Below are 23,326 nucleotides of genomic sequence, written 5' to 3'. Positions count from 1 at the left end.
TACTGGGGTGAATGTATGACATTGGTCTGCATTCTGTCCATCAACTGTGGTTTTTGCATTTGTCATCCAGAGTGGGATGGGTATGCTCAGACGTGAGTCCCATGCTCTCCACACCACTGGATTCAAGCAAGCCAGGCTGAAGACGGCTGGAATGCTAGAAACCGGTCCTCGGAAGCTTGTTTCCAGTCCAGGGAAGGCATGGCTTGGCAGTTCGGGCTGGACTGTTCCCATGAGGCACAGGGTCAGACTGATTTGCATATGGCCATGTCTGAACTGGGGTGGTGTGGAGTGCAAAAAAACAATGGATTTGGGCCCAGATCCCTGTACTGGGGTGAATGTATGACATTGTTCTGCATTCTGTCCATCAACTGTGGTTTTTGCATTCGTCACCCCGAGTGGGATGGGTATGCTCAGACGTGAGTCCAATGCTCTCCACACCACTGCATTCAAGCAAGCCGGGATGAAGATGGCTGGAATGCCAGAAACCGGTCCTCGGAAGCTTGTTTCCGGTCCAGGGAAGACATGGCTTGGCGGTTCGGGCTGGACTGTTCCCATGAGGCACAGGGTCAGACTGATTTGCATATGGCCATGTCGGAACTGGGGTGGTGTGGAGTGCAAAGCAATGATGGATTTGGGCCCAGATCTCTGTACTGGGGTGAATGTATGACATTGTTCTGCATTCTGTCCATCAACTGTGGTTTTTGCATTTGTCACCCCGAGTGGGATGGGTATGCTCAGACGTGAGTCCCATGCTCTCCACACCACTGGATTCAAGCAAGCGGGGCTGAAGACGGCTGGAATGCCAGAAACCGGTCCTTGGAAGCTTGTTTCCGGTCCAGGGAAGGCATGGCTTGGCGGTTCAGGCTGGACTGTTCCCAAGAGGTACAGGGTCAGATTGATTTGCTTTTGGCCGTGTCTGAACTGGGGTGGTGTGGAGTGCAATAAAACAATGGATTTGGGCCCAGATCTCTGTACTGGGGTGAATGTATGACATTGCTCTGCATTCTGTCCATCAACTGTGGTTTTTGCATTTGTCATCCAGAGTGGGATGGGTATGCTCAGACGTGAGTCCCATGCTCTCCACACCACTGGATTCAAGCAAGCCAGGCTGAAGACGGCTGGAATGCCAGAAACCGGTCCTCGGAAGCTTGTTTCCAGTCCAGGGAAGGCATGGCTTGGCAGTTCGGGCTGGACTGTTCCCATGAGGCACAGGGTCAGACTGATTTGCATATGGCCATGTCTGAACTGGGGTGGTGTGGAGCGCAAAAAAACAGTGGATTTGGGCCCAGATCTCTGTACTGGGATGAATGTATGACATTGTTCTGCATTCTGTCCATCAACTGTGGTTTTTGCATTTGTCACCCCGAGTGGGATGGGTATGCTCAGACGTGAGTCCAATGCTCTCCACACCACTGCATTCAAGCAAGCCGGGATGAAGACGGCTGGAATGCCAGAAACCGGTCCTCGGAAGCTTGTTTCCGGTCCAGGGAAGACATGGCTTGGCGGTTCGGGCTGGACTGTTCCCATGAGGCACAGGGTCAGACTGATTTGCATATGGCCATGTCGGAACTGGGGTGGTGTGGAGTGCAAAACAATGATGGATTTGGGCCCAGATCTCTGTACTGGGGTGAATGTATGACATTGTTCTGCAATTTGTCCATCAACTGTGGTTTTTGCATTTGTCACCCCGAGTGGGATGGGTATGCTCAGACGTGAGTCCCATGCTCTCCACACCACTGGATTCAAGCAAGCGGGGCTGAAGACGGCTGGAATGCCAGAAACCGGTCCTTGGAAGCTTGTTTCCGGTCCAGGGAAGGCATGGCTTGGCGGTTCAGGCTGGACTGTTACCATGAAGTACAGGGTCAGATTGATTTGCATTTGGCCATGTCTGAACTGGGGTGGTGTGGAGTGCAATAAAACAATGGAATTGGGCCCAGATCTCTGTACTGGGGTGAATGTATGACATTGCTCAGCATTCTGTCCATCAACTGTGGTTTTTGCATTTGTCATCCAGAGTGGGATGGGTATGCTCAGACGTGAGTCCCATGCGCTCCACACCACTGGATTCAAGCAAGCCAGGCTGAAGACGGCTGGAATGCCAGAAACCGGTCCTCGGAAGCTTGTTTCCAGTCCAGGGAATGCATGGCTTGGCAGTTCGGGCTGGACTGTTCCCATGAGGCACAGGGTCAGACTTATTTGCATATGGCCATGTCTGAACTGGGGTGGTGTGGAGTGCAAAAAAACGATGGATTTGGGCCCAGATCTCTGTACTGGGATGAATGTATGACATTGTTCTGCATTCTGTCTATCAACTGTGGTTTTTGCATTTCTCACCCCCGAGTGAGATGGGTATGCTCAGACGGGAGTCCCATGCTCTCCACACCACTGGATTCAAGCAAGCCGGGCTGAAGACTGCAGGAATGCCAGAAATCGGTCCTCAGAAGCTTGTTTCCGGTCCAGGGAAGGCATGGCTTGGCGGTTCGGGCTGGACTGTTCCCATAAGGCACAGGGTCAGACTGATTTGCATATGGCCATGTCTGAACTGGGGTGGTCTGGAGTGCAAAAAATGATGGGTTTGGGCCCAGACCTCTGTACTGGGGTGAATGTATGACATTGTTCTGCATTCTGTCCATAAACTGTGGTTTTAGGATTTTTACACACACACATTTTTTAGACAGATTCACTTCTTATAGTTCATTGCGAGGTTGTACGTTTGGGCAGGCATGGTGGCATGTTCGTATGTGGACTTCTGGCCAGCTTGTTGGTTTCAAACTTTGTCTAAAGCCAGTCATGCCACTTATTATTCAAAATTCAGGACTTTTTCCACTGTTTGCAGGCCTATAATAAGTACACTTTCCTCCTTGCGCAGACGTTGCTCCAGGTTTCCGCCTCGTTTATGATGTTTCAATGTTTTTAAGCCAATGAAGTTGAAGTTGCACTGATGGTGATGTTGTGTCAGAAAGTGTTCCACCAGAGGTTGTCTAGTGTCTGACTTGTGGATTTTTCGATAGTGCTCTTGGATACGGATTATCAGAGGCCTAATAGTGCTGCCAATGCAGTCTAGATCACATGAACAGGAGGTAAGGTAGATTACATTGGTGCTTTCAAAGTTGATAAAATCGTTTATTTTATGCAGTTTCCCATTTGTAGTGACTTCTTTTGTTCTTGATTTACCCAGTTAATATATCGAGCAGTTTGAGCAAGTGCAAAAGCCTTTAGGTTGTGGTAAAAGGTTAATGGGATCCGATTTTATTTCCAGGAAAGATGGGCATAGTATGTCTCGCAAGTTCCTAATTCTGGAAAAGCTAAGCTGTGGTTTTTCATGTAGCACTTTTGATATCGTAGGGTTCTCTTTCAGAAAATGCCAACTTTTGTTCAGGGTTTTTCAGATATATTGGTGTCCGTTATTGTATTGCATGCTGAATCTAATTACTGCTTTGCTTTGTCCAGTGCGATTGTTGTGTAACAACTGATGTTGTTCTGTGTTAGCAAACATCCTCTGAGCTTTGTTTAAAGCCTGTATTTTATACCCTCGTTGTTTGAGACATTGAGTGATATCATTGGAGTTTGCTGTGTAGTCTTCTTTTGAACGTCAATTCATGTGGGCACGACGTTATTCGCCTGCTGGGATATTGCTAATAGTGTGATTTGGATGGCTGCTGCATGCATATAGAATTGAGTTGCCAGAGGTTGGTTTTCTATGTATTTTTGTGTACAGTTTATTGTTCTCGATGTAGATAGTGAGGTCTATGTATTCAATTTCTGTTTTAGATCCAATATATGTGATCTCAATTCCCCATTTGTTGGGGGTGAGTGAATCGATGAACCGTTTCAGATGTTATTCAGATCCTTGCCAGACCAGCAAAATGTCATCATTATACCTGCCCCACATGATGATGTTATGGGTGGGTCATCTGGTCTTTCTACCAATACCCAGTGTCTCTCTACCCCAGCCATCAGGAGGCAGGCATATGGGGGAGAAAATGTGGCCCCCATGGCTGTTCCCTGGAGTTGTATGAAGAAATTGCCATTGAAGATGAAGTAGTTATTGAGCAAACAAAATTCCAACATATCCAGCATAATGTTATTTCTGGCTGTAAGATGGACGGATCTGGTGTGTAGACATTTTCTAGTTGCTGCAATCCCATCTGTGTGTTTGATTGAGGTGTAGAGACTGGTGACATCAATTGAAGAGAGGACATAGCCTTCTTGCCAGACTATGTTCTCTAGTTTTTGTAGGACATCTTTGGTGTCTTTGATGAAGGAGGGGAGATCCCGAATAAGGGGTTGAAGTTCAGCGTCAATGAAGGCACCTACATTGGAACCGATTGAATCGATTCCTGCAATGATTGGTCTGCCTTTGGGTATTTTTCCTGGTTTGTGAACTTTTGGCAAAAGATAAAGAGTTGGGATGATCGGATTGTCAATGTACAGTAGTTGTTTTTCTTCCAAGGTTAGCAGGTCTTTTTCATACCATGCAGTAAGGAGTTGGAGGAATTTTGCTTGGATTACTTTTGTGGGATTTTGATCACGTTTCAAGTAAAAGGTTGTGTCACTTAGTTGTCAATGGGCTTCTTCCAAGTAGTCTGAGGTGTTTGATATGACAACATTCCCTCCTTTGTCCTCCTCCTTTATTGTGAGAAGGGGGTAATTTCCTAATTCTGTCAGGGCCTTTCTCTCTTTGGTCATTATATTTCTTGATATGTATTTCTGTTTTGATTTAAATTTTTCAAATTCTTTGTCCACATCTTTGTTAATAGCTTTAAGAAGCATATCAATGGAGTTTCCCGGTGGTAAGGCTGGTGTAAATTTAGATTTCTTTTTGATGGGATTGGGTCAGGAATGGAAGATGTCTAATCCCAGTTCCTGCGCAGTGGTTGTCAAAGATTCTAGATTGTCTGCATGGCATCCGTAGATAGATTTGTCAAAAGGTTGATGTTTTCTAAGTCTTGTGCAGTAAGATCACAACTCTTACTATTGATGCACGGCAAATAGTGTTGTCTGTAAAGAACGAGCGCAGTTTTAATTTCCTCGTAAACTTAAAAAGTCAACCTTTGTTTGAAACAGGGTCCCAGTGGCTTTTAGGGCAAAAAGATGAGCCTTTATTGAAGATTTGGTTGTGCATCTCGGTAAGTACGGTTGAGGAGAGATTGATCACTAAATTGTTAGGCATTATTTCTGGATGTTACCCAGCTTGTTGTGCAATTCATTTTTCCTTGCTCTTGTCTGTACACCCATGACACTTTGTTTTGGTGACGACAGGTTGGGTGGTCTGGTGCGATTGTCTTGGGCAGTGCCCAGGCGATGTTGTTGAACTTCCTCCCAAAAATGTATCTTTGGTCAGGTGTTACAGGTAGTTGCCGGTTCTTCCACTGATTCTGCTTCGGAGGACAAAGGTGTTTCTTTTGAGTCGGTCATCTGGGTTAATGGCGTAGTTGTATTGATGTTATCATGTTTTTGGCCGAATGTGTAGACCCTGCCCGATCGGTAGTCAGTCAGGTCTCTTCGAAATAGATATCAGTGACAAGAAGATTTGGTGAAACCAATTCAAGAATATGTTTCAGAGAGTGATGGAAGCCCCCCTTTTTACTGAAGAATCTCTCTGGCTCAATAACTGGTGAATGCTACATGCACCACTCCTGTCTGGACTTTTGAAATTGTGCTAAAGAACACTTCGCATACATGGTGATCAGTTGAAAAAACTAAAGGATAAAGTAGTGTTATTGTAAAGTGTTGAAATGTGGGGCCAACTAACGCTTAAAAAGATATTAAATGGCATAATTTATGACATCTCTGAAGACATCTCAAATGACTTAATCGATGGCATTATCCAAGCCACTTCTCCTCAATTTACCCTTTAACTTTTCAATCCTTTTAGAAAAGAAAGTACTTTAAAAAAATATATATTTGTATAGCGCACGGCTACTCCCCGGAGTGTCCTGGCGCTAGAACAGAACGAAAAATCACATAACATCAAACCATATGCAGCAGCAACACCAAATTTCACTGCTGGAAAAGCCACGTTTTCAGACTCTTCCTGAAAATAAGGATATCAGGGCTCTGTCTGATAGCAAATGGTAGGCTATTCCACAGCCTAGAGGCCACAACATGAAAAGATCTGCCCCCTAGCTGGGAGAATTGAGCCTTAGGGACAGTAATCAGCAGTTGAGAAGAAGATCTCATAGTGCGTTGGGGAAGATAAGGTTGAAATCTGTCCCGAAGATAGGGTGCTCCGAATTTGTGAAAAGCCTTAAAAACCAGAACCAGGGCCTTGAAGTATATTCTTTTTCGCACCGGAAGCCAGTGCAGTGAGCATAAAAGCTACGAAGTATGGTTTCTGGGCCCAATCAAGAAAATGGCCCTTGCCGCAGCATTATGGATCACTTGCAGTCGGCTCAGGAGATAATCCGGAAGGCCGAGATGCAAGGAGTTCACATAATCCAGCCTCGAAACAACCAAGGCCTGGACCACAGTTTTCCTATAAGGAATGGAAAGCAAGGGAAGGAAATTCCGCAGCATTCGCAATAGTCTGAAGCATCTCCCAGCTAAGGGCTGAACTTGAGCTTTAAAAGAAAGGTAAGCATCCAACTTGACTCCTAAGTTTTTCACAGTGGAGACAGAAGACACAGCGGGGGACATGTCCTGTGGCCACCAAGAACGCTAAGTTTTGCAAGGCCGTTGCCCAAACAAAATAATCTCAGATTCTTAAATGATTATAACTAAACCAAGAGAAAACTTTTGAAAGACAGGAGTTGATGAGAGTACCATTGAAGTCTGCGCCCTACTCGCAAATAAACAGCAGCTGGGTGTCAACAGCGTAGGACACTATTTTAGCCCCAGCTTCCTCAGCAAGAGGGACAAGTAGGGCCATATACAAATTAAATTGTGTGGGGCTCAATATAGAGCCCTGAGGGACACCCACATTTTGGGTGAGAGATCTCAGCAACAAAAGGGGGAGCCCAAATAGTTTGAGAGCGATTAGCCAGAAAATAAGTAAACCATCTCAATACCGTGCCACCAATACCGCTCTCCCTAAGTCTTTGCAGTAGTCTATTGTGTGGCATGGTATCAAAATCTGCAGATAGAGCTAATAAAACCAAAACTGCATTACCACCTCTGTCCAGGGTAGCTTTGATAGTTTCAGCCACCTCAAGCAGAGCTATTTTGGTGCTACAATTAGCTCTGAAACCTGGCTGGCTAGGGTGCAACAGATGATTAGCTTCCAGGAAGTTAGTAAGGACTCCATTAACATATTTATCCACTGCCTTAGAGAAGAACGGCAGGAGTGATATGAGCAGGAAATTACTAGCTACCTCAGGGTCAGCTGTAGATTTCTTTAGCAGCGGGAGGATGTTAGCATTTTTCCACGCTCAAATAGAAAAGGTCCCACAAAAACGTACAGAATACATTTGAAGTCTGTACACGTGTGCATCTATCAATCAATCAGGACATTTGTAAAGCACACTACTTACCCATGAGGGTCTCAAGGAACGGGGGGGATGCTGCTACTGCTCGAATAGCCGGATCGTGAGGAGTCTTCTGAAGGTTAGCAGGTCCTGGGTCTGCCAAAGGATGGGAGGGTGCTCCAGGTCTTGGCGGTGAGGTGGGAGAACGATCTGCCAATGGAGGTCGATCTTCGGATGTGGGGGATTGTGGCGAGGGTGGGGTCGGCAGAGTGGAGCTGGCGGTTGGGGGTGTGGAAGCTGAGTCGTCTGTCAAGGTATGCTGGTCCGGTGTTGTGGAGTGCCTTGTGTGTGTGGGTGAGGAGCTTGAAGGTGGTCCTCTTGTGAACGGGGAGTCAGTGCAGGTCTGTCAGATGGGGTGTAATGTGTAGTGTAGTTGTGGTAGTGTAATGGTAGTGTAGTCGTGGAGATAAGTTTGATTCAGTTTGGTAAAATGAATATGGTGCATAGTTTACCTAATAGCAGAATATTAAGTGCAAGCAGCACTTCATTAAAAAAGGTAGAGACTAAGCTCAACTAATGTGACTTGCAGTAATACGTTACAAATAGGGGATGGCTAAAATCAAAGTCCTGTTGCCGAAATATGTGAGAAGAATTATAGTTTAAGCTTACAATACAGTAGTCACCTGTGGATTTTTGTGCACATGCCGACATTAAAGAGTTTTAAAATAGTGCTATTGACAATATTTATATAAACTTGAGATTTATGAAGTACAGATGTTTCATTTCAGAGGTTCAATGTAATTCTGAGGCATTATGCATAGTTGAAGAATGTATAATATATGGGTAACTCACTTACAAATGTTCAAGTGGCAGAATGATTGTAAGCATTCTTGCAATGCTGTATGCCATTCTGCTCATTTCACAAATGTGTGTAAGGTATTATTACAAAAATGACTTATCAGTTGCTAAAGAATTAATGTGAAGCTGTTGAGACAAAATTCTATGTCACATTAGGTATTTATCAGGTAAATTCCAGTAAAAGAAATAATGATCAAACAATCATTTGAACGATATTTAAGTTTTAATAAAATGCTAGCTGAATAGATGTCTACAGAGAAATTATATGGCATATGTATTAGAAAGTGGCAGGGCACAAGTTAGCTCCAAAATTGCTAATGCAGCACTCCGTCACTTTAGAAGCGCAGGTTTGCTACATATTTACAATAATATAGTGCAGCTCAGTGCTCAGTCATTTTGTTGTACATATGCCCCTTGGACCTTTATGGCTACAGTTGTATGATAAAGCAGACAGTGAGTCCCAAATCCAGCACAGAGAAAAGGTTGTGCATAGTGCGCTTGGGTGTTTGGAGGGAGTGGGCACTCTGTAAGGGTTTGTGCACAGGGCGGCCATTGTGTGCAGCAGTGGCTTACCCATCCATTTGGGTTTAGTTGTCAATGTGGGGGTTACTTGTTAATGAAGGGTTCAGCACAGGGTGAAGACTGTGTGCACTGCCTATTTGGCCACACAAGGTGTTTGGATGTGTGGTCTGGAGGGAGTGGACAGGCTGTGAGGGGTTGTGCTCAGGGTGAAGACTGGGTGCAGCACTGACTTTCGAACTGGTGTGTGGTCGTTTGCACATGGGGTATTGGCAGTCCATGAAGAGTTTGTTACAGAGTGAAAGCTGAGTGTAGTGGAGGGTTAGCCACCTGAGAGGGCATGGATGTCTAGAGGGAGTGAGCTGTTTGTTAAGGGTTGTGCACAGGGTGAAGACCGTGCACAGCAGTGGCTTACCCAAACTTGTGTGGTTGGTTGCCTGTTGGGGTTGTCTGTCTGTGAAGGGTTCAGAGCAGGGCAAAGGCCATGTGTAGTGGGCTTGGGCATCTAGCTTTCAGGGTGACTTCTATATTCAAACAAAAGGGAGTTGCCATGGGAGCAAGCTTCGGGCCTAACCTAGCAATAATATTCATGGACATCTATGAGCATACTCATGTCCTAAGTGAACAGAATCCTTACGGTCAGTGTATCGACCTTTGGCGTCGGTACATTGACGATGTACTACTTATCTGGCAAGGCAGTGAAGACTACCTTAAAGAATTTCAGGTTTAGTTGAACAACTGCTCTGAGGATATAAAATTCTCATTGGACTACAGTGAATCATCTGTCAATTTTTTAGACCTAACCATAAGAGCAGAAGAAGGTAAACTATACACCAGCCTCTATAGAAAAGCTAGTGAACCCAACACCTTGCTGCGTTACTCCAGCCATCATCAGCACAACCTTAGGGACAATTTGCCATTTGGTCAGTTCCTAAGGTTGAGGAGGAACTGTTCGAAAAAGGATGATTACTTAAGAAGTCAGAAGAACTCATGACCCGGCTGACAGATAGGGTCTATTCCCTAAGACTTTTAAAAAAGGCACGTAAACGCGTGCAGTTCAACCACAGAGATTCCCTTCTGGTACCCAAAGAGCAGGACTCTAAAGACCATGACAGGCTAGGGTGTGTGAACACCTTTTGTACGAAGAGTAATTCCATCAAGAAGATCATAAATAGCCATTGGAGCCTAGTGGCAGATGAACTTGGCGGAATACCACCACCCATGCATGCATTCCGTAAAGGTAAAAATGTGAGGGAACATGTTGTAAAATCGCTGTTACCCTGGAAAACAATAGCCTCACAGAATACATTATGGAATGTTTTTTCAGTCAAAGGGCATTTCAAGTGTGGGTAATGTAGGGCGTGCCGTATGACTAAAGACTTGAAAATATTCACACACAACAACTATATACATACACTTCAAGATCACATGAACTGCAACTCCTCGGGGATAATCTATGCTATATCCTGCCCCTGTGGTTTTGTATATATCGGACAAACCATACAAAAAGTTAAGTGCCAGATCCTGCAACACTGCAGACACATACACTGTCAAGTACAAGGAGCACACCTTGTTGAACATTTCAAAACTTTTGGACACACACCAAGAGTATTCGTTGGTGTGTACCAGAGAAGGTCCAAGCCAACCCAAGGGAAGGGGATTTCTCTAGAATTCTGAGCTTACTGGAGTGTAGATGGATACACCACCTTGATACTCTAGTGAGAGGTCTTAACGAATATGAAGGGATTAACAGACAGGTATCTACACAAAGCAATGGCTGAGGTTATGGGGCTCTGGGTGCACCACGTATGCCAACTTTATACCATGTAATATAATATTATTGTCACTCTATAAGGAAAATATAAAAACTATAGATATGCTTGTTGGCTTTTGTACCTTTACCAATCGTTTCCCTAGTATATTTGCCTTGTAAATACACTGTTTATTGCTTCGGCTTCTATCTCACCACTATATGTGTATTGTGATCCCCTACACAGGATTCATCAATGTGTATATTTATATAATGTCGCCTAATGTATCAATATTAGGTTTTTCACATGTGGTTTATAGAAATCTTGACATTAGAACCTACACACGGTTTATAAATTCTAACGGTTCATATTGCACCCAATTTATACATACTTACGATTCAAATTGTACTAATGGTACAGTAATGTAATACAAGCAATGGGCCATTACCGGTATTGCTAAACTTTCGGGCCTCGTTCAACCATTTATATGTATCGGTAAACACAATGTTTGTCCTTTATTGTATTATTATATTATTTTATTGTAATAATGTCCAATTGGTTAGGGAATTAATCGAGACATCACTAGTGGCTGCAATTTAATACTTCAGTAGGACACGCTAGTCATAATTGGCCACACTCTAGGAATTAAGGGGCTCATGCATCAAACTCCCGTTTTGCGTTTCCAAATTTGCGAATTTTACCGAATCGCAAATATGGATTCGCAAAACGGGATGCATCATGGAAAGTGCAAAATATTTCCGATTCGGTAAAATTCGCAATTTTTACCGACTCGCAAATATTTTGTGACTTCAAAATTGCGAATTCGCAATTCCCATTGATTCCTATGGGCCAAAAGGCCCATAGGAATCAATGGAAATTGCGAATGGCACTTAGAAAATTTCATGGGTGCAGGGGGGGGTCCAAAGGACCCCCCCCTGCACCCCCGAAATGTAATTTGAAATGGATGTTTCACACACACATGTCCTAAGGACATGTGTGTCTGTAACATGACATCGTTTAAAATGTAAATTAGTACATTTTAAACATTTTTCGCAATTTACCACGAGGTTCAACCTCGTGGTAATTTGCACTTCCAAACCTTGTTCTCGCAATTTCATTTCTGAATGATGCATTGCATTTAAGGAATCGCAAATTTGCGATTCCTTAAATGCATTCGCATTCTGGAAAGTCGCAAAATCAGCGAATTCCATTCAGAAATGATGATGCATCTGAAAAAGCACTTTTGCATTCGCAAACGGCCGATTTTAAGGAATCGCACCGTTTGCGAATGCAAAAGTGCTTGATGCATGTGGGCCTAAGTCTTTCGCCCATTGCTCTAGATGCATGTGATAGTGTCCCCCTCTTCCTTAGTCACAAGCCCCCAATGCAGCGTACTAATTCTCCTGCGGTAGCGATGCCATTCGGCTACTACCGCATTGGAGTTAAGAAGTCAGAAGTCATTTCCCAGCACGACCAGGTAATTATCCTTGTAACTTGCTTGATCTAGGAGCACTACCATGGAGTGAGGGACGGATCGCTTACCACACTTCCTCTTCTTTACAGTCAGATTGAATTAGCTGTGTCGGATTGCCGAAGTCAACTGCGTGTCCCGAATAGCGGGCCGTACGATACTACAGTGGTTTATTGTTTGAGCGCCATCATCTTTAATCCCTAGAAGAGTTGGGGTGTTAACCTTCCGGGTAAGTTGATATTCCCCTGCCCTAATTCAGCTCAGTCTCCTATACCCCCATAGAATTTTGGCAACCATTGTCATTATTTTATTTCGGGTACTGATGTCACATTTACTGGACCAATTCAGTGAGGAATTATTTTGATAAGGTGGGTTTTCCAATCCCACCTCTTGATGTGCTGACATTATGATTTTGGTAACCACTCTAGGTACCTGTACTAAGTTTTATTGTTCATATTGTGTAGGATCACTTCAACCCTTCCCCTGTCCTGAGGAAGATCTGCATGGCCGAGGCATTAATTTCCCTCTCCGGCCGATAGCCAGATCAAAACGTCAACACTATCCCCTTAGCGCACCTTGACCATCCTTCCCACTACCCTTGTCCCTGCTTAGAACAATTTATTTAGCATTTTAAGATATAATTTAAAAAAGATTGTTTTTGAATATGGCCAGGTTGCATTGAACTATATATCTAATGTCAGTTTCTTTGCAGTTATGTAAATATATGCTCATCTTCTGTTTGACAAACTTCGAGTCCTCTTGACTCTTTTTATTTTTTGAGCACCCCTTTCCACTCGTTCCTTAAATTCATCTCTCCTTTATGACCCTTGAAGGTTTGTTTAACCTCAGTCCTCATTTTTCTAATAAATATATTGTAATATTAAATATTGTTGTGCTGCACTTCATGTTTCGATTGATAAAATGTATGATTGATATACGTATGTGAGCTGACATTTTGCGAGCTCCAAATAGATTCTATGATCATCACCTTGATTTTACAATCTTCTGATTAATTGGTATAGGACCACTGTTTTTTGTAAACAATTTACACCCAGGTCCATGGACTACTTTCGGTTACCCCATTGGTTATAATGGGCACCTAAGGGGGGCTTGGGTGTCTATAGGGAGTAGGCTGCCCATGAAGTGTTGTACACAGGGTAAAGACCATGCACAGCACTGGCTCGCCCACCACATGCAGTTTCTTGCCCGTAGGGGGAACTTGGCAGTCCATAAAGGATTTGCCTTAGGATTAAGGCCATGCAAATCGGGGTTTTGGCCATCTAAAGGGGACTTTGGTATCTGGAGGGAGTGGAATGCTAGTGAGGTATTATGAACAGGGCCTGTCTATTGTTATACATTCAAGCTAAAAACATATCCTTATAACAAGAGATTTAGATGCCAATGACTACAGTAGCATGCTATAGCAAACTATAAATGTATAATACCATTGTGCTCTATAATAACCGAATTTCCTTATTTACTCTTATGGCCCACTGCAGCAGGATATACCAGCCATTAAAAATCCTACACCCATTCCATCAAGGGAATACAGCCAACAAACCCGCCAAACACAGCCTTCAGTAATAAGCAGTGATGAGATGGCTACACAGGGTCAGGTCTGCAGCCAAGCCCCGCAACAATGTCCCCATAGGTGACCATTCCATCCTTTCGGCACAGCCTTTGGCCATGCAGCATGTAAGCACTGTGTCCAACCCCATGGGCACCCAACATCCATGGACCCTCACACTACATCTTTTATATTACTTTGCTTTTAAAAATAAATTTGGTACAGCAGTACTCCTGCCGTACTGCCACGAGCAATAATCCCTGGTACTGAAAGATTACCAAAGCTTCTGTTTGCGATGTTTGCTTTGTCTCACAGTACCATGTCTGCAGTGGTAGCACTTTGTTTCCACACAGGGGAACTGCAAGGTGTTCCACTGAACTACCACAGTACCAGTGATTTTATTTTTTTTCTTGACCCTTTTCACTTAGTCTCATTGTCTTGTAATGGTAACAACATTTCTGTTCATGTTGTGCCCAACCAGTCAGATTGCTTGGTTCCACAACACTGGTGCCGGTCATGTGGGACCAAAGTGGCAGACAGAAAAAGGCCACACAAGCCAATCAGAATGATTTATTTTTTCAATTGGTTGTGCCACAGAATTACAGAGATTTTGTCTTGTGTCAAACTATCCAAATGTCACCATAATTTAAACACTAACTGCACAAAAAAGGCTTAACAAATTTACACCAAATAATAAAAAGCACTCTTGCTGAGAAAAGATACACTGCACTACACTGCACTACAAGCAGATTCGATCTAATTCTGTTCACCATAATTTGCGTAATTTGCTGTAGCATAATTACATTAAATGACAGCAATATTACACAAGATTACACAGAATTACTCAGAGAGTGTAACCCTGGATTTAGGGCTTGTAAGAACTGGGGTTTCTGTTTGTCAGATATGCACCCTGTAAAAGCAGGAAACACCACTCTAGTCAGTGTTAGCTAGATACACACTAAAAGATAACCTTTGCTCAGCCTCTAGTAGCTTGGCACAGAGAAGTCAGTCATATCTAAAGAGGTAAAGTGTGAAGTATTTGTGTAACACACACACACAGTAACACGAGGAAAACCCCCCAAAATAGATTATATTTTTATGAGAAAAAAACATAAAGACAAAAATCTAATAAGTGGAACCGGAGTTATGAATTTTTAAAGAATAAATCAAAAAGTAATGCTTATAAGCAAATCACGATTTGGGGTTACTTGAGGTCAGGCTGAACGTGATGGAGGCCAGGCTGGCTACAGGACTCATGCAGTTCCTTCTGAAAAAGTTCCTTTAGATGGATAAAGCGTTTACGTCGAAGTTCCGTTTCATGTAGGTGATAAATGCTTTGCCAATAAACCCATTTATGATGCAGGCACTGCGTCGTTGTTGAGCTACGCTTTCCATTGTCCTTGAGCCACAAGGTCCGTCGAAGCGATGTCATTTATCAGCTCCTGCATCACCATCGAAGGGCAATGCATCGGTTCCCATCAGCGCAAAGTCGCCACTTTGTCGATTTTGATGGATCTGTACAGCAGAAGTCACCTTTCAAGCACTACTTGGCAGTGCAGGACTCTAAGATGGCAGAGTCCAGGTACTGTTACAGGGCTGAAGGAAGTCTTTGAAAGCCCTGAGACTTCAGGACAGCGAGCAAGCAAGCCCTTGGAGTCATTAAGGGATCAAGTGAGATAATTCAGTCCTTGTACTTAGCAGGGCAGAGATCAGCAGGCAGCAAGACAGCACAGCAAAGCAGAAAAGCAGTTCTTTCAGAGCATCAGTCAAGCAGAATGGCAATCCTTGTAGCGTATCTATGTTTAATCCTGGCAGTGTTCTACACAAGTCCAGTAGTGTACGATCATAGTAGGGTCAGAAGTCAATTGCTTTTGCCTGAGGATGGGCCTTTGAAGTGGGGGTGACTTCAAAGTGGCCCTTGAATTGCACAGGGCCCCCTTTCTTCCCAGCCCTGACTCCAGAGGGGTAATCAGCCCTTTGTGTGGGAAAGAGGATATTGCCTATTTAGGTGTAAGTGTCATTGCCTCCTCTCTTCCTGCCCAGGAAGAGCTATCAGATGCAGGTGAACGCAGACAAGTTCTCTGTCACACCCACCCTTCCTGTGTTTGTGGCTGTCTAGAGGGAATGCACAAAATGTAGCTGCCACCCAGCTCAGACGTGTGTTGGAGACACACAAAACAGTAAGAGCAGAGAAATGTCCACGTTCTAAAAGCGACATTTCTAAAATAGTAAAGTTCGATCCAATCTTACTAGTAACGAATTTCCAATGCTAGCCTATGATAGGAGTAGGCCTCACAGTAGTGAAAAATGAACCTGGATGTTTTTCACTACCAGGACATGTGAAACTTGTACATGTCCTGCCTTTACTTACACCGCACCCTGCCCGTAGGGCTACCTAGGGCCTACCTTAGGGGTGACTTATGAGGAGAGGTTTAAGGCTTGGCAGGTGGTTTTAACCCCTTCCATGCTTATTATGAGCCCAGCTCGTCATAAGGCACAGTGGAGCTGTGCTCATGACCAGCTGGGCTCATTATAATGGCCGGAGCCCGCCTACGCACGATTGATTCCCCGCCTGTGCGGGAGAATCAATCAGTGGGCGGAGTAGTGATGAGCCCAGCTCGTTATGAGCACAGCTCCTCTGTGCCTCATGATGAGCTGGGCTCATCACGAGCACCGCGGCGCCGTGCTCCCCCCTCCACCCCGCGCCGTGGGGGAATTACCCCCATGGTAAAGGGGTTAAATGGTAAGTCAAAGTGGCAGTAAACTGCACTCACAGGTCTTGCAATTGCAAGCTTGAGACAGGTATGAAAGGCTACTTGTGTGGGTGGCACAATCAGTGTGCAGGCTCAGTAGTAGCATTTAGGTTACAGGCCCTGGGTATATGGTATAACACTTTACAAGGGACTTACAAGTAAACTAAATATGTCAATTGGGTATACACCTATGTCACCACGTTAAGGGGAGAAGCACATGCACTTTAGCACTGGTCAGCATTGGTAAAGTGCTTAGAGACCTAAAGCCAATATAACGAAGGTCAAGAAGGTCAGAAAAAGAAGAGGAGAAAGGCTAAATGTTTGGGGTGGCCCTAAAGAGGGGGATATTTTCCAACAGTGCTATTTTCCAAAATGGACCTGAGGAAACATTTTACACTAAGAAAATAGCACTAAATGCAACAGAACATGAACAATGCAGCCAGTAGCCTCTCATGCTCTGTTCCTATCCACTTCAGTAGAGATTTTAGGCATTTTACTTTAAATTACGGGAGTGGGCATAATCGTGTCATTTCTTGTCACAAGAGTTGTATGAAATTAACAAAATTACTCTGATAATTTCAGTATATTTAATATGTATATAAATATATATATTTCTAGATATATAGATATATATATATATATAGATAAATAAATATATAGCTAGATATATAGATATAGATATATATTAACCACTGGCGAAAGATAGGACCTAGTTTCCATAGGAAAAGCATTTTTTCATTTGCCAAAACTTTGTCACCATTTGATTATTCCTCATGAAATTGTCAAAACTGATATGCTGCACACTTCAGCTGCTGTCTTGAAAGTTTCGGGGGGATCCGTCAAGCAGAGGCTGAGAACCAGATGGCTGTTAAAGGCAGGTTTTTCCCATGTTAATTCCTATAAGAACTTTAGACACAACTACTGCCCGAACTGCTGAACGGAATTGCACCAAATTTGGCAGGAAGGTGGATGTTGGTCCAAGCAAGTGCCTTTTTGTGATTTGGTGAAGATCCGTTCATTAGTTTTGGAGTTATCTAAAGAAATTCCTAGTTGTATATATAGGGACATGGTGGATCCGTGTCTCATCCCGATCCAGAACCCTCGCTCCCAGTAACTGCCACCTCCCCAGGGCAAACATATGTAAACTGATGCAGGGGTCCACACTGCACCCAGCATCCCCAGGAATGCCATCTTCTCTGGGCTATTGATTCAAAATTAATGCTGGGGAGGCCTGTATTGCCTCTTCTGCTCCCAGGGACCGCCACCTCCCCAGTGCTACTAACGCCTTAACCGCTGCAGCAATTCTGCTGCGGTGTGGGCATTCTAAGGAGTGGGCGGGGCTGTGTCGGCCGTTGGCCGTTCGCAACACTGGGGAGAGAGTGGTCCCATCGGCCAACGGCCGACCGGAGCACGGAAGGGGTTAATCTAATAATGCTGGGGTCTCCACTATGTCCCCCCATAGTCCCGGACACCTCAACCTCCCTGGGGCAGTAAATAATAAATAGAAATGTGGGTTTTTCACAGCTCCCCCACAGCCCGAAGACCACCACCTCCCTGAGACAATCACTAATAGAAATGTGGACGGGGCCACAAGCTCAATGGGGCTCAAATTATGTATATGTAGGGGGGGTGTTTCAGACCTCCTGGGACCACCACCTCCCTGGTGCTAATTAGAACAAAGGAGTGGGGGAGCACGGCTCCCTTGTGGAGCCTTAGATGGCTCCAGCATTGTGCCAGGGTAGCCAACCCAGGGGCATTGCAGTTTGGTATGGTTTGGCAGGAGTACTGCTCCCACCAAGCCATTGCAAACAGTGCTCCACTTTGAGAAAGTGAGAGCATTTTGCTCTTGCATGCTCAAAGCGGAGCACAATTTGCTTTTACACACAGGGAGCTGTATGTTAGCAGCTCCTTATGTGTAAACACAATTAACGCTCCCGCAGTACACTGGGAGCTGGCATGGTCCGCTGGGGCCATTAGGCTCCCTCCGTGGTCCCCATCAGTGGCAGTGGGTGGCCTGGGTGGGACCAGGGCACCCACACTAGAGGCTAGGCCCCGGGGACTGGGTCCCCAGGGCTGAAATGGGGTTGGGAAACTTGAAAAAGACCCACAAATTACATCTAAAAAAGTGCGATCGCTGGGAGAGATCTTGACATCAGGTCATTTCATAAATAAAGAAAATCAACAAGGACCAAGATCTTGGTTGTTGAGGAATCAGGATGGCTTCAAAGCATGTAAGCATGGTCTGAATAGCAGGAATTATCACACAATAGAAGGCCGTATGATGCTGATCAAAGAGAGAATAACATGCAGCACAGAGTTTTTCATCTATGCATTGAAATGTGGTTGCAACAAACTATACATCGGCAGCACAAAGAACAGATTGAAGTTGAGAATCCAGCAGCACATGAGAGCAATAAAAAATGGGGACAAAAATTACCAGAGGCGTCCCATTTTGACCAGACACATGTTCGATCATTAGCAAAATGTTCATACTGGGATATAAAACATGTCAGGGCTCACCCAAGAGTGGGAGAGGGAACTGTGAAAACAAGAGTCACATCTTATATGGCTGATTGGAACTGAGACACCATGGGGCCATAATAAGGGTGCTGAATTATTTGTCCATCTATGATATTGACAGTATCAAGATTGATTAGGACTGTGTATTTTCCAGAAAACTGATTGTTTACAGGAGTGTGTAAGGAATAGCCTGGCAATCACCAATAGAATAGTGGTACAGCATTATGCACCAAGCATTGGGGAAAAAGTATGAAAAAATATTTCTTTAAAAAAACTTTATTAGGAAAAGGGGAATCGGCAAATTAGATATTTGAGAATAATCTAATCATGTCATAAATGGAAGGGGTGATGATGTTGATATTCGAGATTATGCTATGCACTTTAGATCAATTTGCACTTCTGTTTATATATTGCTCTTACTCTTTTTAGATAGGGCAAGAGGATTGTTTTGCACGTTCCATTTTAACTGATTTGCACTTTTGTTAATATGCTGCTTTCTAGGAGGTGGAATAGAAACCTCTTTGCACGTTGTTCTTTAACGAACTTGCACTTTGATATTATGCTGCTAATGCTATACTGCTTAAGCCTTGAAAAAACAAGCCATCTTTAAATTGAAACCACACAAGGAATCGTCATCACCTAATATCCTAATGGAATTAATGAGAAGTAAATCAAATTAAGCATAAGAAAACACCCAATGTTAAAATTCTTTATGGAACAAGCAGGGCGCAAAGAGGGGCTTGAGGGACAGGTATGTGCATTGGTATGAGTACTAAGTGAGAAAAACTTAGGGGCATATTACCAAGGGCCTTATCGCTGCTTTAGCAGGAATTTTTCCCGCTAAAGCGGGGATGATTTTATCGCCCTATTACTTAGCTGTTGCTAACACCAGTTAGCGACAGCTAGTAGGAGATAGAGATCATCTTGGGGCCCGCTTTGCATGTCAGCGATATTTATCGCTAATGATATGCAAAGTGGGCGTGCCAAGATGTTAGCGACTGTAAACAGTCACAGACCCACACAGAGACCTCATACCCACTCACAGACCTACTGAGACACTCATGCACCCAATCACACACTCACTTTCAAAGGTTACTGTTTATAGTTAGGAAATAAATATAATCAGGCTTAGAAATCTTCTTAAAAAAACAAAGGTTACAGGGATGTTATAGTTAGGAAACCACATTAAAAAATCCTTAGAAATTCACTGAAAAAAACAAAGGTTACAAGGATGCTATAGTTAGGAAATAGAATTAAAAACAATGTTGCAGAAAAGAATAAAGGTTACAGTTTTATTTATTTATTTTTAATAGGGCAGGGGGGCCAGGCAGAAGAGTATATATTGATAAAAATCAATGCTGTTTTCTTATATATGTCCACAAAGTATAGGTGTCAGAGCATATGCATACTTTTCAAATAGAGAAATGTGGAGCACTGAAAAATTCCAAAATGCTATTTCAAATGATTAACTTTTGCCTAAATAATACATTTTTCTTGATGATCATTGAACTTATAGACAAGAGTGTTGCCCAGCCTGGGAATATCATTCTCCCTCAGCTATGTGAATCTCACCATGGGTTGGTGGGAGAAATAGGAGGCATCAGGAGGAAAATATGAGCAATACCTGAACAAAATAATTTGATGGACTAAAATGTACTTACACTCTAAATCAGAGGTCTTCAAACTTTTTGATGCCGAGACCCCCTTATAAAACCTTTTTAGGGGTAAGGACCCCCTTCTGACAAAAGTTTCTAGAAACTGGTACTCCTCATCATCATCTTTTGACAACCATAAATGCGCCTGTTAGACCTCATCACATCCATCCATCATTCATCCACCCACACTTTCACACATCCATCCATCCTTTCATCCTTCCATCCATCCATCCATCCTTCATCCATCCACCCTTTCATCTTTCCATCAATACATCCATCCTTTACCCATCCACCCTTCCATCCATCCATCCACCCATCATTCATCCACCCACCTTTTCACACATCCATCCATCCATCCATGCAACCTTTTATCCATCCATACATCAATCCACCCTTTCATCCTCCCATCCATACATGCATCCTTAATTCATCCACCCTTTCATATATACATCCATCCACCCACCCGTTCATCCATCCACCCACCCATTATTCATCCTCCCACCTTTTCACACATCCATCCATGCATCATTCATCCATGCAACCTTTTATCCATCCATACATCCATCCATCGGTCCACCCTTTCATCCTTACATCCATACATCTATCCTTCATCCATCTATTCTTCACCCATCCACCCTTTCATCCTTACATCCATACATCCATCCTTCATCCATCCACCCTTTCATCCTTCCATTCATACATCCATCCTTTACCCATCCACCCTTCCATCCATCCACCCATCATTCATCCACCCACATTTTCACACATCCATCCATCATTCCTCCATGCAACCTTTTATCCATCCATACATCCATCCACCCTTTCATCCTCCCATTCATACATCTATCCATCACCCATCCACCCTTTCATCCATCCACCCACCCACCCTTTCATCCATCCACCCATCATTTATCCCCCCACCTTTTCACACATCCATCCATGTATCATTCATCCATGCAATCTTTTATCCATCCATACATCCATTCTTCATCCACCCACCCTTTCATCCATCAATCCACCCATCATTCATCCCCCCACCTTTTCACACATAAATCCATGCATCATTCATCCATGCAACCTTTTATCCATCCATACATCCATCCATCGGTCCACCCTTTCATCCTTACATCCATACATCTATCCTTCATCCATCTATTCTTCACCCATCCACCCTTTCATCCTTACATCCATACATCCATCCTTCATCCATCCACCCTTTCATCCTTCCATTCATACATCCATCCTTTACCCATCCACCCTTCCATCCATCCACCCATCATTCATCCACCCACATTTTTACACATCCATCCATCATTCATCCATGCAACCTTTTATCCATCCATACATCCATCCACCCTTTCATACTCCCATTCATACATCTATCCATCACCCATCCACCCTTTCATCCATCCACCCACCCACCCTTTCATCCATCCACCCATCATTTATCCCCCCACCTTTTCACACATCCATCCATGTATCATTCATCCATGCAATCTTTTATCCATCCATACATCCATTCTTCATCCACCCACCCTTTCATCCATCAATCCACCCATCATTCATCCCCCCACCTTTTCACACATAAATCCATGCATCATTCATCCATGCAACCTTTTATCCATCCATCCATCCATCCATCCTTCATCCGTCCACCCTTTCATCCTTCCATCCATCCACCCTTTCATCCATCCATACTTCATCATTCCACCCTTTCATCCTTACATCCATACATCTATCCTTCATCCATCTATCCTTCACCCATCCAACCTTTCATCCTTACATCCATACATCCATCCTTCATCCATCCACCCTTTCATCCTTCCATCCATACATCCATCCTTTACCCATCCACCCTTCCATCCATCCACCCATCATTCATCCACCCACCTTTTCACACATCCATCCATCATTCATCCATGCAACCTTTTATCCATACATACATCCATCCACCCATTCATCCTCCCATCCATACATCGATCCATCATCCATCCACCCTTTCATCTATCCACCCACCCACCTTTTCATCCATCCACCCATCATTCATCCCCCCACCTTTTCACACATCCATCCATGCATTATTCATCCATGCAATCTTTTATCCATCCATACATCCATTGTTCATCCATCCACCCTTTCATCCATCCATTCAGCCATCATTTATCCACCCATCTTTTCACACATCCATCCATCATTCATCCATGCAACCTTTTATCCATCCATACATCCTTCATCCAGCTACCCTTTCATCCTTTCATCCATCCACCCTTTCATCCATCCATCCTTTCATCCATCCACCCTTTCATCCACCCATTCATCATTCATCCACCCACCTTTTCACACATCCATCCATCCTTCATCCTTACATCCATCCATCCACCCATCATTCATTCACCCACCTTTTCTGTGCCTTTCTCATGGGGGTGGGAGGAGGGGCAGTATCTCTCTGCGTGTTTTTCCTTCTTTCCCGATCATGGGAGGGTATCTCTCTGCCTCCCTGCTGGTGGCGGGGGATGTGTCACGGGACCCACAGCTCCAGGCGCGCAATATCCATTGACCTCAAAGGGCAGGCTACACTACAGCCTGCTCCCCCAGCCCCCCTCCCCGACTTCCCCCAGCTCGAAACGGCTTCAGGGACACACACAGCCACACCGGAGTACTTGACAAGTCTTTTACTTGTTAATGAGGCTTCGATTTTTTTCACACCTCGGTGTGAATTAGGCCTCGCCATGAGCACCCTCATCAGCCCAAGCCAGGGACAGAATCTGCGACCCCCTTCAAAGGACTCCACGACCCCCCTGGGGGTCGCGCCCCACAGATTGAAGA

Source organism: Lissotriton vulgaris, chromosome 8 (assembly GCF_964263255.1).
Source record: "Lissotriton vulgaris chromosome 8, aLisVul1.2, whole genome shotgun sequence".
NCBI classification, from domain to species: domain Eukaryota; kingdom Metazoa; phylum Chordata; class Amphibia; order Caudata; family Salamandridae; genus Lissotriton; species Lissotriton vulgaris.
Note: the sequence above shows the minus strand (reverse complement) of the source record.